General features: G+C 36.9%; 1 pseudogene; it reads right to left on the bottom strand.

Annotated features, from left to right (window-relative positions):
- Positions 1–524: 524 nt before the first annotated feature.
- On the bottom strand, positions 525–1,173 carry LOC149952507 (uncharacterized; annotated as a pseudogene).
- Positions 1,174–11,814: the final 10,641 nt, after the last annotated feature.

The following is an 11,814-nucleotide window of genomic DNA, read 5'->3' as shown; positions in this document are numbered from 1 at the left end:
CAACCGTTGGTTGTAGAGGGATAATTTTTCCACTTTCTAAATATGAGGGGATAATTAAAAAAAAAATATTTCCTAAGTTTAACGTCAGTATTTAACCAAAATTCGAACATATTGCCAGTTTTCGGGAGTACGATCATTTTTATTAAATCGATAATTTTTTGGCTCGGGTATGATAATTTGAGTTTTAGGACTGGCGGCGCTGGTATTGATCGTCATTAGGCAAATTTTCTTAACTAGTTTGGACGTAGTTGTGAATTGTCCAGTTAACTCTTAAGTTAAGCCTTAACAGTTAACTCTATAAAGTTAGTTAAGCCTAGAATAGTGACATCAGTATGCCGACATAAACATCAAGCGACTTTTAAAGCCAATGATTCAGGTTAATGATCATAGTTTATTATGTTAGTTTACGTTATTATTAATTTAATTCAACCATAATAATTTAAAACGCTTTGACAAGAAACTGACTCTTAAGTGTCTTACGGTTATTATTTATGTAAACTCAATTAGAGATAGTTAAGAAAGTGTTTTTTTAAATTTATTGCCTAAATATTTCCACCCGATAAATTAAAACAACGTATTTATATTGTAACGATACGATTTACAAATAAAAGTAACATTTAAACCAATTAAATTAACGCAACTCAACTAATTTAAAGTTAGTAGGAAACCCAATACCCATAGATAACTTGGAGGCCAAAAGGGAAACGAATTCCGCGTAATTAATTACACCATCACCATTCACGTCCGCTTCCTTGACCATCTCTTCAACTTCGTCGTCGGTGAGACGTTCCCCTAAGGTGGTCATGACGTGACGTAACTCGTCCACGCTGATCACTCAGTTTCCAGCTTTGTCTAAGACCCGGAATGCCGTCAACACTTCTTCCTCGATATCACTCTTTGGCCTGCCGCGACATCATGGTCAGGAACTCAGCGAAGTTGATGGTGCCGTCGCCATCAGCGTCCAGATTGGATGTCATGCCCCTGACCTCGATCTCGGTGGGTTTCTTGACCAAGCATCTCATGACAATCCCGATTTCTGTTGTGGTGATCCGTCCGTCACTGTCCTTGTCGTAATAGTCAAACGCTTCTTTGTACAGCGAAATCAGTTCCTCGGTTAACTGATCGACCATGATGATTTTAAATTTAAACGCAAAACGGACAAAGACTTAGTGCAGTCGATAATGAGTAAACCTTCAACAGATTTATACGCAAAGAAAAGCGCATTAGTCAGGAAGACACGAACTTTTTAGTGACATTTATCGAAATTTAATCGCGCTAGACAACTAGAATAGGTCACTTCCGAAAGACCACAAAATATATATTAATGTAGACGCAAAAAAAATTAAAAAACATAGACAAAATATCAATGGTTTCAATTGGACTCGTTTGAAAGGGGTTAGTTTATATAAAAGTAAACAGGTGATGGAGAAGGGTTGAAAATATATCTACATGGATGTGGGCTCATGCTGATATTTAACGAATTTAAATAATTTTGTATTTATGTAAAAATTGCGGTATTATAATCTTATACTTTGCACTCAAGCTCTCACAGCAATATACGTGTTAATTTACGTAGAGCAAGCATAGGTTTTCCATACACTCGTTGGTCGTTGCTAAATATATTATTTTAAAATCACGGCTGCCACATTATTTTTAACTTAGAAGCGGTAACGAATCAGATGCTTACGTTTAATTTTCATTTCCGAAATCTTTTTGTTAAAATCTCAATTTTACAGTCCTTTTAAAAATTTTAATCCATTTTTGTGTCAGACAATATATTTATGCTATATCTAATTCAATATTACCATAAGGAACATAATTTCTCATACGTATGCCTACTTAAAAAATTTCTATAGAAATAATTTTAATTTGACCTTGCTGTGGACCCAAAAATATAAAATTCTTATAATCCTTGTGCTATTGAAAAGGTTACCCAGGAAACGAAATCTCGCGATGGTCACGTACGAGAAAAGCTCCTGTAACGCGCGGGGAATAAAGATGACGCGATTTTCGTCATATCCCGCGTCTGGACCGTTTAGAGTCCTACTTATTCCAATATTCATTCGAGTTCTCGTTAACTAGTTCCAAGCCCAGTTAGATTATAAATATATATTCTTAATCAAATCCACGTCGAGTCCTACAAGTGGTCAGAAATGTATATACCGGTGCTTCAAGTGATCAAACAGCCTACTTAACCAGTGGTCTCATCAGAATGGCCTACGCCAGCGTCCACAAGCCCCAACAGGTGACAAATCCATCCTACTACTGATGGTCTCCCCCTCAACGCAAGCCACTCATCCCGACAAAAGGCCCAGCAATGGGACGACAAGACTCCACTTTGGTAGCTGTAGCAACTGCAGCCGACACCCGACCTACGTAGGTTAAGAGCCATGGCCTTTGGAGAGAGCTCCTAAAGGGGGATGACGGGCAACCAGCGGTCCACATAACCCGGAACAACTGGTACATGATATCCCGGTGGGCTCCAAAAGGCCGGGAAACAGGACCGTCATGCCTTCATACGGAGGCCCGCCGCCCCAAAGCAGGCCACCCAATCCGCCGAGGCGGCCAGTTTGCACGGACCCTCTCCGTTAGCCCGAGCCGAAGCTCAGTTTCCAGCCCAAACCTGACCATAGTCGGGGATGGAGATAGGACCATTTGATCGGAGCTAACATCTCACAGTGCGCCACCCCCCTTATGGGTAACAAGAGCCGGACCCCGACTCCCCGGTAAAGCCACTAGTTATGGCACACTCCGACCCATTTCAGCGTATAAGATAGCGTTAAACCTCTATTTTTAGTTCAGTGTCCTATAAGTACCGATACTAAAGCCACATTATCCTCTGCCGCCGCTGTTTTAGAAACCCTTTATCCTGCGCCCCCTTCGCCAGCACCCCGCTCTGACCCCTGCGCCCCTAAGTGACTTCTGTTTTGCAATCGGCATTTTTCAACTACTAGTATTTAAAGTCGAAGTTCTAAAAACCATGGGAAGTAAACAGAGATATAGACCAAGGAAAAGAAGCAAAGTGTGAAGATCAGTGAAATCAGACATGAAACCGTCAAAGAGGATTCGCAATCCAAGCAGAATTAAATCAGGAGCCGGAGGAGGTACCCGCTAGTTACGACGAACCTTAAGAAGCACCTATAATGAAAATACGGAATGTATAGCAGATTCTTCTACTCTGAAACAACCTAGGAATTCGAAACGTTCTCTCCCTCCGAAACACTCCAGAATTTTCAAACGATCTCGCGTTACCGTCCTTTTGATTTAGGACAACTATAATTCAGGTAACTAAGGCGTGCATTAGCTATCCATACGTTTTATGAGGAAAAGCAAAAATATGTTAAACGGGTAACATTAAATAAGTGAAAGAAATCGACGAGGTCCTCAGGAGCAAGTATGTTTTCGAATGTCCATCGCGCAAAAGAACCGAAACCAGTCAACGAGAATACAGTTTGGGGTTTTGTAACATCTGGAAATGTACACCCAACTCTATAGCGTCTTGGCGGTACTGAATGTTTCCCCAATAAGCTATTAAAGGGATCGACGAATCGAGACTACCTTGGAATCCGTTTGGAGAAAGCATCTGACTGAAGAAAGCTGGGGAGGAAAAAAAGGAAATTGGCCATCGAAAACGGAGAGGTTGACCAGGATTGTGTCGCGTTAAGCGTTGCCAACCGTACGATAACTATCGTATTTTAACGATATTTAGGACTCAAATACGATGTACGACTACCGTACACTTAACGTACGATAATTTTAAATTATCAAATTTATTTTTTTTAAAACCTGATACTATAATTGCAATCTAGATTCCGCCAAAAGCAATTACAAAGCTGATTTATACACTAGATTTTTTCCTACTTTTCCATCAACCCTCACTACTGTGTTTTATATCTGAAACATATTTTTAGCCTAAAATCAGCAGTCAAGAGAGCGTTATTTTATTTATCTGAATATGCTTAGAGACTCAAACGCGATGCAAGCGAAACCCAAGCGGCATATGTTTCTTAACTACATGTATTGGATATTTTAAAATTCTCACTCGATGCTCGGGTGGATGTATGCGCCAAAAACACTTCGAGAAATAGTTCGCTTCTTTCGAGCCCTTTAAAGCATATGAAAATTTTAGTGAAAATACGATAATTTCGAGCCCCTGGTACGATAAACACTTCTTCAAAGGTTGGTAACGCTGCTACATTACGGTTATTAGCGACGGTGGTTGGTGTAAGTGGTATTACGGTCACAACGACATCGCCCTTTCTCTTGTAGCTGCAATTATTGGCTTTCGAACCAATAAGCGGTATTTCCTGGGAGGACGCAACTAATGCGTACTTAATAACAAGAAGACAGGAGAACCACCCACCAATCACCCGTGTTACAGAAACTGGGATGGCTCATCCTCGGCAATGGAGGCCGAAATAATTGTCGAAGGCTTAATATGCAGTGAGGCGATGCACAGACTACGAAACAAGCGAATCATCGCGGATGGTGATTTGAGCATTTAATTTAAGATCATGGGTAAAATACCTTACGGCTCCATGGTAACGAAATTAAAATGTGCTTATCACTGCCTAAAAACTATTCTGGGTATTTACACAAAATCACAGTGAATAACAAATATTCGTTCGACTCCAGATTCTACGTATTGAAACCGCAAATAAAGAGATTTACGACTGCGGTGAAAGGAAAACAGATATTTCGGATTTGTGGATTTTTTCGAAAATGCCCTATCCCTAAGACTAAGTACTTCATACCCATTTAATTTAGTATATAGAAAATTAAACTCGCATAATGTTTATCGAAACGCTTACGTTCTTAAAATTTAATTCGTTTAAGGTTAGGCGAAAGTAAAGATAGCTGCATTTTACGCCCATTATTTGAGGAAACAGAATATGAGTAACACTAAATCATTTATAGCATGTACACTATTCTGCAGTATATTAGTTCAAGGTACATTTAACATTTATGAGAATGAATATAATTCTAACCGAGTTTGAACCTGTGTAGTTGTATTTTCGCCGTATCGGCTACTTGTCCGTGCGTTGCATATTTAGTATACTAGAGTATTTCGAAAGTTTTAGTGTATTAGGGCACTTACTCAGTTTATATAAATTTAATATTAATAGATATAAATATTATTATCATTACCGTGTACCACTTATAGTCAGAAAACGACCACTAATTAGCTCTTGGAAAAGTAATTCCCCAGTAGGAGATAATTTGCACTACTCTGACTGTTTGTGAGCTAAGGAGTTTAGTCTGAAACCTTATCTGAATAGTAATGGATTTATATGAAAAATAGATTATATGAAAAATTATTAATTAAGGAATCAAATTATTTTACTATGTACTAGCGAAGTAAAATTAGATTATTTAGGTATTAATAATTCATTTTTCTCGGATCGTTGTTTGAAATAATAAGTAGTGCACGAGATTATCGATTTGGTGCGTCCAGTTGCCTTTACGCCGTACACTGCGGTGAACCGTATCGTTAACCAAGACCGACAGTCTACGTATGGCCGCGTCTCAAGTAAGTCATCCATAACAAATTAATTTATGTCCGAAGAATTTGACTAATGGCGAGATGGACCACTGAAAGATTCAGTGTTTTCTTTTGTTAAGCATTTAATTATATTACCCTTATCAGTTAACTTTCCTAAGAAATTTATTATATTGGTCTAGAGATCTTAGTGTTTCTCTTTTCTTTTATAGGAGTAATTTTTATGGCTTTCTTTCTACAGCTAGATAAAAAAGATAAAAAGACTTATTTTATTTTATTACACGTTTTCCGTCATTCAATCAAACCATGTAAAACTATCATTCAAAGCGTCATTGGTCTAGTAAGAAAGTGCTTTGGGCAATGATACGTTTCAAGGAACCGTAGCAAGGGCTCTGATTTCATTGATTAGTCAGCGTTTTAACGTTAATTTAAATAAACTTTATGTTTAAACCGGTCTCTCAAAGCTTATCTAGAAATATTGTACTTCGGGAAAACGTTTTTGACTTTCCAAAAATTTGTAATTTCCGGTTTCGTAGAGCCATATAGTGACCCACGATAAAAATTAACTGAGCTGCCGGATTTTAGTCTTGTATGCAGGCGTGTTTTGTATTATAACTGCGAAAAACAGTAGGTAACTGAAATTCTATGATCTATCGTTGTTCGCTAGGTGGCAACTAGTTGAACCTGATCTCAAGGGAGACGACCTTTTCCATGTCACTCCCTTTTTTACACGCGCTGTAACCGACAAGCGTTACCTATTACGTAACGTATGAAAATTTTTCGAGAAACATGCATTTACTTTTCCTTATTCCTATACTACTTTCCATTAAGGGGATGACACTTTTCCTTGCGATTTTCCAAGTTGGGGTCGGATGTCAACTAACAATAGCAGGTTACATCTGCTGGATGTAACTATATCACTCAATATATTGCAGACGAATCGGTGAACCATTACGGCCGTTATTAACTAGTAGGCAATACGTCAAACGAAAACGTGGCACTCATCATCATTCCGATATAGTAAAACGTTTTAATACACCATATACCACAAAACTAAATAATCAGCTAGAATACTACCCAAGACATCACCTTAGTCTTAAGTCAGACAGCGACTTTAAATGCCTTTAAATCAGATAATTGGTTTACTCTGTGTAACAGGGTGATAGCAAGCCCTTCATGCCACAAGAGCCAACAGCTACTTACAATCACTATTACCTTTTACTTGAACAAGTTTTTAAGAGAAGGGGAAAGTGAAGAACTCAGGGGGAAAACCAAATTAACCAGTGGAGAAAGTTTATCACCCAGTGCCACAAGCAACGATCCTGCGACGCCAAGGAATCCGCGGAAGAATTGTCCTACGTCAAAGAAGGAGAAAAACACGCGAAATCACATATGAGATCTCAAAAAATTATGCTGATAATACCATATATTTGACCCTTTAAAAACTTCCTTACGTTACCATGAAATCCAAAAGTTTTATTACAAATCGGTTAAAAATTTGCTAATAATATAGATCCTAACGTTAATTCCCCTTTGTCATGTATCCCATTACAGAAGTTGCGTAATGATGTGAATCGAAAACAAATTAGCTCGTTTTCTACATAGAGTAAACCACTAAGATAGAGTGGAAGGCACAATGGAAGAGCATGAAACATTAAACATTTATCCTAAGGGGGCATCTTGTTTTCGAGGCGTAGCCAGAAATTCAACAAGGAAGTGGGTCAAAATATGTGAATTTTAAGACGTGGTCGAGAAGGGGGTAGAAATTTAGTACAGTCAAAGTAGGCCCAAGGGAGGGGTCTGGACCATGAACCCCCCCTGTCTACGCCACTGTCGTGAATAATCATAGTCTGAAGAGCGATGGTGTTGCTTACATTTTTTAGTGTATAAACTTACTTTTTTATCCAGATATTGAACATTAACTTTATAATTTCACGCCTCGAAAACTAGACGTTGCGAGGGGTCGGACACTTGCCATGATTTTGTACGGGATTTCGGGATTTCGTAGAGATTTTGGCGATTTTATCATTACTTTTTGAAGTGATTTTGGGATTTCAATGTTAATTTACCATAGAGAGAGTTAGAAGATTTTGCGATTTCAGACAAAGTGTACGGGATTTTGGTAAATGTCCGACCCCTCGCGTTGCGTACGAAAAGTGTTAACAAGTTTCGCTTTTAGTCTTCCACTCTGTTTTCACGATGGTACAAACGCTTCCGAAACTAATCGATTTATTTCGATTTTACATTGATTTTAGTAAATATTCACTTAGGCAAAAATTCGTATATTTTTATTTAGTTTGCAGTACAATCGCGTAAAGCTAGAGCTATCATTTTTTATTAAAAAAATGACAAGATGCAAACAAAAAACAAAAATAAAAATGAAATATTTTATTTATTTAGATTTGAGTCCATAAGGCTAAGCTACCGCCTCCGTACAAAACAAAGGTCTAAGCTTAATATGCCAAAGAGATAAGTGAGTCTGTATACCGATAAGGGGGCACCTGCGGGCGGGTGAAACGGGCCCCTATAGGGGCCCCCTTTTGCGGCAATATTCGGCGGGGTCAAAAGGTTAGCTGATTTACGAGGTCAATAGGTTATCTGCCCCTATGGACACGACGCAAACAGCCGTTAAATAAGGGTGAAACAGGCCCCTGTAGGGTCCCCCATTTTGCGTACATTTTCGGCAGGTCAAAAGGTCAATAGCTGGAGGCACCCCATTTTAGGGTCAATAGATGATTTACGAGGTTGATTTACGATGTTGGGTCAATAGGTTATCTGCCCCTATGGTGGCGACATGATGTTATGCAAACAGCCGGCCCGTCATAGTTAATAGCTGGAGGCACCCCATTTTAGGTCAAAAGGTTAGATGATTTACGATGTTATAACCCATAAAACCCAGGTGCTAACCCATTATAGGTCAATAGGTTATCTCCCCCTATGGTGGTGACACGATGTTATGCAAACAGCCGGCCCGTCATAGTTAATAGCTGGAGGCACCCCATTTTAGGTCAAAAGGTTAGCTGATTTACGATGTTATAACCCATAAAACCCAGGTGTTAACCCATTTTAGGTCAATAGGTTATCTGCCCCTATGGCGGTGACACGATGTTATGCAAACAGCCTACCCGTCATAGTTAATGTCGGACACAATTCGAGTTGGTTTTCGCCGACAAACACTTTCGGGCCCCTAAGCGTACCGTAAAATAGCGGGCGGTCATCGGTAAAAGTGTTTTGGAAAAAAAAGAGAAGAGTGTATACAAATTATAAGGTTTTATTATTGCTCCCAATCGCTAGAAATTGGCTTTTTTTTCCCATTCACTATAAATCGCAGCAGTTTGCCAGAATTAGTTTTATCTCTCCGAAATAATTAATGTACCCAAAATTGGACCGCCAGTTTATTATTCTTTTTAGGGGGGATCTCTATGGGCGTTTAACATTACAATAAAGCTAAAAGGTCCAGTTTGGGGTACATTTGGTCCGAAATGGGGTACATAGGGGCGAAAATGGTGACTTTGGTCGTTTTTAGGGTACATTTGGTCCATTTGGGTCCATTTTTGGGTACATCCGAATTGCAATTGGAAAAACGAAGAGCCGTAATTTGTTCCACCCATCCCTAAACTCCTTAAATTTATTGCTATAATTTATTTATCGCTGGCGAACCCTAGAATATAATTAATAAGGACAAGTTATTTAAATTTATTTTAGAACTTTTGTTTACATGATTACGACTAATCCGATATGATATATAATCCGTTTAAATCGTAATTTATCTATATAATTGTAATTAATTCGACATTTTAAAGGGTTGAAACGAACTACCTTCTGCAACTTGTATAAATAATTTAATTAAAAGTTCTAACTCACGTATTTGTAGTGTCTAGCCGCAGTATCGTCTGACATACGAGGGACAGCGACTTCCCACCCCACCACACCCCACAGTCGCATTCGAATCTTCTTTAACTAAGAACTCTCTGCATAATTAATTTTTATAAAGTAAAAAAATAACCTTATTAATAGTTAATTAATAAGATATATAAATAATTATGCTTTATATGCTTTACGTAATGTGTTTACTTCTATATTAAGCTATTTTAAATACCATTATTGGGCTCAAGTACATACCATAAATATAATATAGCAAATTTGAGTGTGTGTATTGACAATATAAATACCAAAACAGTAAAAAAAAAATAACCTTGTTTAGCGTTTTTCGATTAGAAATTTATTATCAATGATCGTTATATAGTGATATACCATTTCTTATCTTGATAAGTTTACAGATAGAGGTAACCATTGTTACGTTACAATGCGGTTTTTGTTATGGAACCAATGACAATAAGCTTTAAAATTTGCTTATCTTTGAAAAAAGTCTCTTATTTCCAAGAACTATCTTATCGTGTGTAGATGCTCTAGAATTTTTAAAGAGGAAATGGCTGTGCGATATAATATTATTTTGGCGTATTTCAATAGGTTTTTCTATAAAATGTTCAACGGCCGGTCTCCGTCACGCAACGCCAACTTCACTAATAAAAGTTGGCAGTACTTTTTTATTTCCTCTTGACCATCGAAATCTCATATGTATCTAGAATGCTGCCGCCTACGGCCGAGCTTGTCGCCAGTTCGTTTTGAACCTTCAGCCAATGAGAGGCCGTAGAGTGGTTCCACCCAGGAGGATAATAATTCTCCTTGGTAAATATAATAAAATAGAAACTTACTTTTTTTTCTCTTTGACGGTACAAAGGGATACAATATTTCCATCAACGTGACTTCCCACCCCACCACACCCCACAGTCGCATTCGAATCTTCTTTAACTAAGAACTCTCTGCATAATTAATTTTTATAAAGTAAAAAAATAACCTTATTAATAGTTAATTAATAAGCTATATAAATAATTATGCTTTATATGCTTTACGTAATGTGTTTACTTCTATATTAAGCTATTTTAAATACCATTATTGTCTCAAGTACATACCATAAATATAATATAGCAAATTTGAGTGTGTGTATTGACAATATAAATACCAAAACAGTAAAAAAAAATAACCTTGTTTAGCGTTTTACGATTAGAAATTTATTATCAATGATCGTTATATAGTGATATACCATTTCTTATCTTGATAAGTTTACAGATAGATGTAACCATTATTACGTTACAATGCGGTTTTTATTATGGAACCAATGAAAATAAGCTTTAAAATTTGCTTATCTTTGAAAAAAGTCTCTTATTTCCAAGAACTTGTATAATTATCTAGAATGTACTAGAGCTATTAGATATTTTGGATGAAAGGCGATCTAAAATTTATGCTTGTTTACTTAATTATTTCATTTAACCTCATTTTGGGTATGATCACTCTAGTACAAACATTGATCATAATCGATATCCTGAAACAATCATCAAATTGATAATATTATATTTTTAATGATTAATTAATCGCTTGTTTTATTTTTTATTACCTTAAGACATTTTCTCGTTATTTAATAAATTAATTGTACATTATTTATCGTTATTTAGTTTTTCGTTGAGCAAAGTTTTTTGTCTATGATTATTTGATAAAAAACGTCTCTTATTCACAAGAACTTGTATATTTATCGAGAATGTACTAGCGCTATTAGATATTTTGGAGGAAAGGCGATCTAAAATTTATGTCTATTTACTTAATTATTCCATTTCACTCTAGCCTTAACCCAACCAGTGTTTATTCTTTATATTTAAATAAAGCATATGATGTTTTTTATATTGACAACATTCCGATTAAACAGAAGCGAAGATATAAGAAAAGGTTTTTATTGGAATATCCATTTCAGAAGACCAACGTCAGTGAATGAATTGGGCTAAATTTGGAATGATGTAATGAATAAGGGAATTATACATAACATAAAACTGAATTGTTGGAAGATACAGGGTTATATCAAATGAAGGTGCTGAATAAGTAAACGTTATCTGAAACACTTAACTTGGAAGAAAATCAAAATAGGGCTGATATTATTTCTACCCTCAGAACCCACATTTTATACTTTATATACGGAGATCCCTCAAAAATCGAGAACAGTTTATGAATAGACTCGGTTCGAGTAAAACGTATGTGTTTGTCTTCTTCGAATATAATCCAAATGGGTCGAAACAAATATATTCAGTGTCCAAGTTGCGAGAAACGAATACGTGGCTATAGATTAAGAACCCATAAATGTAAACGTACATCGTGTACAACATGCAATAAATCGTTTAAATCACAACTGAGTCGGCATATTAGACGGTGCAGTCTAAGCCCTCACAAAGTAAACTTGGGTAAAGTAGAAGCGGAAATTGATAAAC

The sequence above is a fragment of the Leiobunum rupestre genome, chromosome 3 (genome assembly GCF_980474605.1).
Source record: "Leiobunum rupestre chromosome 3, qqLeiRupe1.1.hap1, whole genome shotgun sequence".
In the NCBI taxonomy this organism is placed as follows: domain Eukaryota; kingdom Metazoa; phylum Arthropoda; class Arachnida; order Opiliones; family Sclerosomatidae; genus Leiobunum; species Leiobunum rupestre.
This window is presented reverse-complemented; position numbering and strand designations above follow the sequence as displayed.